Raw genomic sequence first — 6,842 nt, 5'->3', positions numbered from 1 at the left:
GGCCTCCTGGCCCATGTGAGGAGCCGGCCCATGTGCAGTGCTGATGCGTGCAAGGAGTGCCCTGCCACGCAGGGGTGTCCCCCACATAGGGAAACCCCACGTGCAAGGAGTGCACCCCACAAGGAGAGATACCCTGCACTAAAAAGTGCAGCCTGCCCAAGAGTGGCACTGCACACACAGAGAGCTGACGCAGCAAGATGACGCAACAAAAAGAGACACAGATTCCTGGTGTCGCTGTCAAGAATATGAGCGATACTTAAAACTGGCAGGGGAGATACCATGATCACGAGGGTGGTTTTCCCAGGGTGAGCCTTGTCCATTGCACTCCGGGTGTGCTGACCCCTGCGATTTCCCCGAATGTGGGAAACTCAATTGTATCATTTGTGGTAGTGGGGGACTGTGTTTGCAGTCTCCCCTGAAAAAAAAAAAAAAAGAATACAAGTGGACACAGAAGAACACACAGCGAATGGACACAGAAGGCAGACAACTGGGAGTGAGGAGAAAAATAAATAAAAAATAAACAAAATAAATCTTTAAAAAAACAAAAACAAAAAAATGAGCCCTAGGCCAGGAAAGAAAGGACTGGAAGCCCAGAAGGAAGGAGAGACCAGGTAGAACTCTGCGACAAGCTCACTTCAACTAGCTTTGGTGAGGAAGCAACCTTGAGCTGGTTTCTTTAGGGCCTTGTCACTGTCAGCTTTTACCCCAAATAAACCCCCTTCATAAAAGCCAACCGATTTCTGGTGCTTTGCATTGGTAGTCTTTTAGCAGAATAATATATACTACCCCTGGTACCCCTCCTGGCCTGGAGAGCTGCAGATTGTGGGGTACGGGCCCCTTGCAGCTGGGCAGATAGCCTGGAAAGCAAGCCTGGAAGAGGTAGGAGCAACCCAAATGTCCATCCACAGACGATAAGCAAGCGTGGCTTATCTGTCCGATGGTATGCTCTTCAGCGTAAAGAGGAGTGAAGTACTGACACCGTGCGGTGACTCCGATGAACCTGGGAAACTTTAGGCTAAGTGCAAGAGGCCAGACATAAAAGGACAAAATTGTATGATTCCACTTAGCTGAAATCCCTAAATAGGCAACTCTGTAGAGACAGTTGGATTAGTGGTTATCGGGGCAGGGAGAAGGGGGTGTCAATGCTTAATGGGCACAGAATTTCTGTTTGGGGTGATGAAAAAGTTTTGGTAATGGATGGTGGTGATGGCAGCGTAACACAATGAATGCAATTACGGCCACTGAATTGTACACTTAAAAATGGTTAAAATGGCAAATTTTATGTTGTATATATGTTACTAATATATATTTTTTAAAAGCGAGGCTGGTCCCATCTAGGGGGTGCTTCTGGCCTAGAGCCCCTTGAGAATCAATCCAGGGTGCCCGGTTTGGCCAGGGAGTGGCTGTGTGGGGACAGCGGGAGAGAGGACAGGGCTGGCCCTGATCTCCAGCCAGAAGAGGCCTCTTCCACGTCACATCACATAGGGAGTAAGACACAAGTGCCTTGGGGGTAGGTAGAAATACTGTGCTGGAGAGAGATGGTAGTTGTAAGATACACGCAGATTGTAGGAATACTGACATGTGGGCAGAAAGAGAATCTTGGAAGGGAGGTGAGTTAGCCCAAAGGGGTGCTGATGGAAAGTTACCAGGACTCTGTTGGCTTTTATAAAGGGCATTTCCTGGGGTGAAAGCTTACAGTTACAAGGCCCTAGAGAGTTCAACTCAAGGTACCACCAGAGGTACTTCCTCACCATCTGTCGCCACGTGTTGAAGCAATGGACACAACCAATCCAATGTCCACAGAGAAAATGTGGAATGGGTGTGGGAACGGTAGCCATGGTGGCTGCTGGGTGTGGGGAACGGGAGGAAGAGATGAGATGTGGAGGCGTTTTCGGGACGTGGAGTTGTCCTGGATAGTGCTTCACGGACAATTACGGGACATTATAGATCCCCCCAGGGCCCACTGGATGGAATGTGAGAGAGTCTGGGCTATGATGTGGACCATTGACTATGAGGTACAGTGATGCTCAGAGATGAACTTACCAGGTGCAATGGATGTGTCATGATGATGGGAGAGAGTGTTGCTGTGGGGGGAGTGGGGGGCGGGGGCGGTGGGGTTGAATGGGACCTCATATTTTTCATAATGTAATTTAAAAAAATAATAATAAATAATTTAAAAAAATAGAAAAAAACACAAAAAAACAAAAGAGAAGAAAGGAGAAAAATATGCATTAATAGATCTATTATAACATAAAAAAAAAAAGATGGTGGGCGATGTCTGGGATGGTTCAGCCTTCCTCTTCCTCTTTTTTTTCTCTCTCTGTATTATTATTTTTAAATGTTACATTAAAAAAAATAAGAGGTCCCCATATACCTCCCACCTCCCTCACCCCACTCCTCCCACATCAACAACCTCTTTCATCATCATGGCACATTCTTTGCATTTGGTGAATTAAGATTTGTTTTATTTATTTATTTATTTATTTCTCCCCCGCCAGCCCCCATCCTATTGTTTGCACTCACTGTCTGATTGTCTTTTTTTCGGAGGCACCGGGAACTGAACCTGGGGCCTCACATGTGGGAGGGAGGTGCCTGATCACTTGAGCCACCTCTGATCCCTCCCTCTCTTCCTCTTAAGTCTCCGTGGGCCCAGCTTCTTTTGATCTCAGCTGTAGGCTGGCGTAGGGCTCGTCTCTTTCCGGGCTCAGCTGCTCTGGTCTCTTCACAAGGTCAGCTATAGACCATCAGGTGAATGGCTCATCTCTCTTCTCGGGGCTGTAGGATCAAAGTTCATTCCTCTTCCGTTTCTGTGGAGCTCTCTCTACTCTTCTGTGCATTTCTTCTTCTGCCTTCCTAACTGAATATCCATTTAGATAGCCCACCAAGGGGCGGGGACTCAACCCTGCACGCCCTCATGACGTGGTCAGATCAAGCCCTAATCTTAACTTAATTTAATCAAAGACATCTCAGCTGAATCTATTACAACCAAAGGGGACAGACCAGTTTACAAACATAATCTCTCTCTCTTTGGAATTCATAAATAATCTCAAAATGCCACAGGAAGAAATACGGGAACTGAAATTCCCTCTGTCGCGGGTTGAATTGGGGCTCCGAAAGGCTATGTCCACATCCCGCCCCTGGTACCTGCGAGCGGGAAACAAGGGTCTTTGCAGATGTAATTAAGAGGAGATCTCGAGGTGGGATCGCCTGGATTCACCGAGGAGTCCTTAAATCCAGTGACGAGTGTCCTTACGAGAAAAGGAAAAGGCCCGGCCAGGAAAGGAGAAGACACGGAGGTGCCAGGGGAGATGCCGTGGGATGACGGAGGAGAGATTGGAGTGATGCGGCTACAAGCCAGGGAACGCTGGGGACGGCCGGGTGCCCCCAGAAGCCACACCTCCGGCCTCCAGACCTGGAGAGGACCCCCTGCAGGGGCTTGGACCCCCCCCCCAGTTGGTGGCCCTTGGCTGCGGCAGCCCCCCGGGAGCCAAGGCAGCCTCCACAGTGGGGAGCTGTTTCCAGAAAAATGCTGCCTGCGTTTTCAGAGTCTCGGCAGAGGGGCTGTGGGCAAAGATGACACCCCAGACAAGGAAGGGGGGCCCGTGCACCTCTCCAGCCTCGGAATCCAGCTCCGTGGGCTCTGCTACTTCTGGAAGTCCCGGGGGCGTGTGGCTGTGTCGCTCGTGACGTCCGTGTCCTGCCTGCCTGGCTCCCGGCTCCCTGGAAGCAGGCAGGGTGGGGAGGGGGCCGGGAAACCCCGTCCCTGGAGACGGCTGGATCGCCCCCGCTCTGCCAGCCGTGCGCGGGCGCCCTCCCCTGTGAACCTCGCCAGAGCCCGGCAGGGGACCGGCTGCTACTGCCCCCATTTTGCATCTAGGGAAGTTGGTGGTAAGTATATCGCTCGCCAGGACGAGGCAGGGCCGGGAGGGGAAGCTGTGCTCTTGACGCCGCTGCGCACCCCAATCCCACCTGCGCCCCTGCTGGGCCTCGGCGCTGCACTTGGGCGCGCCCTCGAGGAGCACCTGGAAGCTTCCGGGGGACGCTCTCCCTCGGGAGGCGGAACAGGAGGGTGCTTTTTGTAAACACTCCCCCCCCCGGTGACCCCCGTCTGCCTCCCCCGTACTTGCTCCTCCACCCCCCACACCACCCCTAGGAGACGAGGAAAATCCTCCGATCCTCCCAGCACCCCCAGATCCCCTCCTGGCGTGGCTGCTGGAGCGAGAAGGTTTGGTTTATTCCTGCTCCTTATGGGAGAACTTCCCAGAGCTGTGGGGAGGACGGGCTGGGTGCCCGGGTTGCACAGGAAAAGCAAACACATCCTACTACGCCACGGAACGCCCAGGAAACCCGGAACGACTCGGGCCGGAGCTGGATGCACAGCCCGAGGAGAGCCAGCCTTCCTCACCTCCGGGCTGGGGCCCTGCAGGAGGTGGGGACCCCCGTGCCCCTGCCCCCACACCCACTCCGATCAGCTTCATTCACATCTGTTGACCTGTGGTTCAGGGAGAAGGGAGGGAGAACTGTGTGATTCGAGAAACTCACCTGACACAGGGTGAAAAATGCAGACCTAAGGGTCCCGTTGATGTAATTTCCAGAGCTGTAGAAAACCAATTCCCATTCCCCGATTTCCTTAATCTGTTTGATAAATGGGCCCTATAATTACATCTCCTTGCGAGATGGCAAACAACAAAAACTCTGAGCCTGGAAGGCAAAATAGTTGCTTTGTCATCGCATTAGGCAAAGCCGACAAGGAACACGTCCAGGATAAATTTAGCTTTACGTTTAATTTACTCCACATTGATTTTCATCAGTGTGAGTGAAGCAATTACCTCTGAGCTAATTCTTACCTAAAAGAAGAAGTTAAAGTTACACGGTGTACAAGTTAGGAACTTGGGGCTTTTTGATGAACAGAGCAGTAGAGCTCAAGTGTCTGGCTGCCACTTGAATCGCTTCTGCAAGTAGACTTCCACTAAAATGGCAAAATGGGTAACGATGGGAGGGGCCAAGGTGGAGGGGTGGCTGCCCCACCTTACAGGTGGATACGGTGGAAGACGGAAGGTTAAGTGTCCGGAGCTGGGGTGGAAGGTAGAGTTGTGGAAGCCCCTTGGAAGGCGTTCCACCAAGATGGCGGCCTGCCAAGGAGCTCCAAGTTGGCCATGCAGAGAGCAAGCCCAGGCTCCCTGCTGGGACCTCCTCCCACCCTCCCACCCTCACGCTGTGAAGACCCACCTCACTCGTTCATGCTACACGAGTGTCCGCCCAGTGTCCGTCCTGATGGGACCACTCATTCCCTGGCCTTGGCAGATGTATTGGGTGTTGGCAGGAGACTCCAGGGCCCGTGACGTGGGCCTGTGTGATGCCCAAAGAAGGATAGGAGACGAAAGCCAGGGAAGGGCAACCAGACTGGCAAGGCAGACCCCGGGCAGCCCGGTGGGGTGGGGGGCTGTCTTCCATGTGGAGTGACGTCCCCACACCTGGCCTCTGCCCCACGGGGACCCCACACCCTCTGTCGTGGGTTTGTGGCGTGTGCCCAGGACACAGCAGCTGTGACACCACGTCTAGTGGCGTTATGACCATGGCGTGGGAGGGGAGTAAGGCGGCTTGAGGTGCCATTCCTGGAGCACCTACTACGCGCCTGGAGCTGCAGGTGAGCAACTACCTGCTCGCTTCCCCTCCCGTGGACCCTGGGAGGCTCAGTGCTCCCGTTTTCCACGTGAGGAAGCTGAGGCCGGGGTGTCTTCGTTTCTAGGCCTGCTCTGACCAACAGCAGGCCAAGTGTTGGCCTAACCACGGGAACCTATCGCCCCGCGGTCTGGAGCCCAGAGGTCGTGGCACCGGCAGGGCCCGCAGGGTCCGTCACGGCCCCACAAGTCTCCGACACGTGGCGACGTCCCTCTCCTTGGGTCTGCGCCTCCTGTTTCTTCTGGTTTCTTCTGAGTCACTGCATCCAAATTTCCTTGGCTTCTCGGGGCTCCAGTGGGACGATGACCCACCCCATGCAGTCTGGCCTCATCTCAACAGGATCCTCAGGGACCCTCAGCACAAGTGCGCCCCGCCGTGATCGACAATGACTGATACTCGGAACAACATTGTCAAAGGTCCTATTCACAGGGCCAGGGGTTGGCGCCTGAACAGTGTGGGGCGACCTGACATCCCCCCAACAGGGGTGTACACCTGCGTGAGCCCTGAGCGTGTGCCTCCAAGGCCCCCCTTCTCTGTGACGCCCGGCCACCTCTCTGTGCGGGAAGAAGGACCCGCGAGCCGTCAGTGGGTGGGGAGCGCCACGTGGTGCCAGGTGCGCGCTCGGCAGGTGGGATGCTTCGAGCAGGTGGGGCCGAAGCCACGGGCAAGGGTGGGGACTGACGAAGGGAGGTGGTCAGGGGCAGCAGGGCCAGGTGGGGGCCTGCTGCCCAGGGCAGGCCTTGGGGCTCTGTCTCCCGACCGCCTTAACCTCTTCGGTAGGTCAGAGCTCGGAGGGGCCGGGGTCCTGGAGAGGAGCCTCTCCCGGCCGCCACCCAGGCCCTGCAGCCAGACCTCAGCTGGTGCTGTGGGAGGCTGGGGGTTGACTGAGCCCGGATCACCTGACGGTGGCGCAGCCCCCAGGGAGGGGGAGAGAGCGGACACCTGCACCGTCCACTCGCCAGATGGGAAAGGAGTTGTGACACTGGGCCCTCGCACCCTGCCTGGCCATGACGGCGCTGGTGCAGGAGCCCATTGGGACGCGTCGGTTCTACTCTCTCAGGACAGGTGAGTGGCCACCTGTCCACAGAGGTCCCCCAGAGGCATAGTCATGCCAGGAAAGGAGATGGACGTGGGGGGACATCCCCGTTGTCACGTGGCCT

The 6,842-nt window shown here is 55.1% G+C and overlaps 1 non-coding gene across 1 annotated transcript; it reads left to right on the top strand.

Moving 5' to 3' along the window:
* Positions 1-252: 252 nt before the first annotated feature.
* Positions 253-418, top strand: LOC111764431 (U1 spliceosomal RNA). The gene has a single exon (XR_002797040.2). It is a non-coding gene; the product is annotated as a U1 spliceosomal RNA (small nuclear RNA).
* Positions 419-6,842: the final 6,424 nt, after the last annotated feature.

The sequence above is a fragment of the Dasypus novemcinctus genome, chromosome 23 (assembly GCF_030445035.2).
Source record: "Dasypus novemcinctus isolate mDasNov1 chromosome 23, mDasNov1.1.hap2, whole genome shotgun sequence".
Lineage (NCBI taxonomy): Eukaryota > Metazoa > Chordata > Mammalia > Cingulata > Dasypodidae > Dasypus > Dasypus novemcinctus.
The sequence above is the reverse complement of the archived record's forward strand: the minus strand, read 5'-3'. Positions and strand labels throughout refer to the sequence as shown.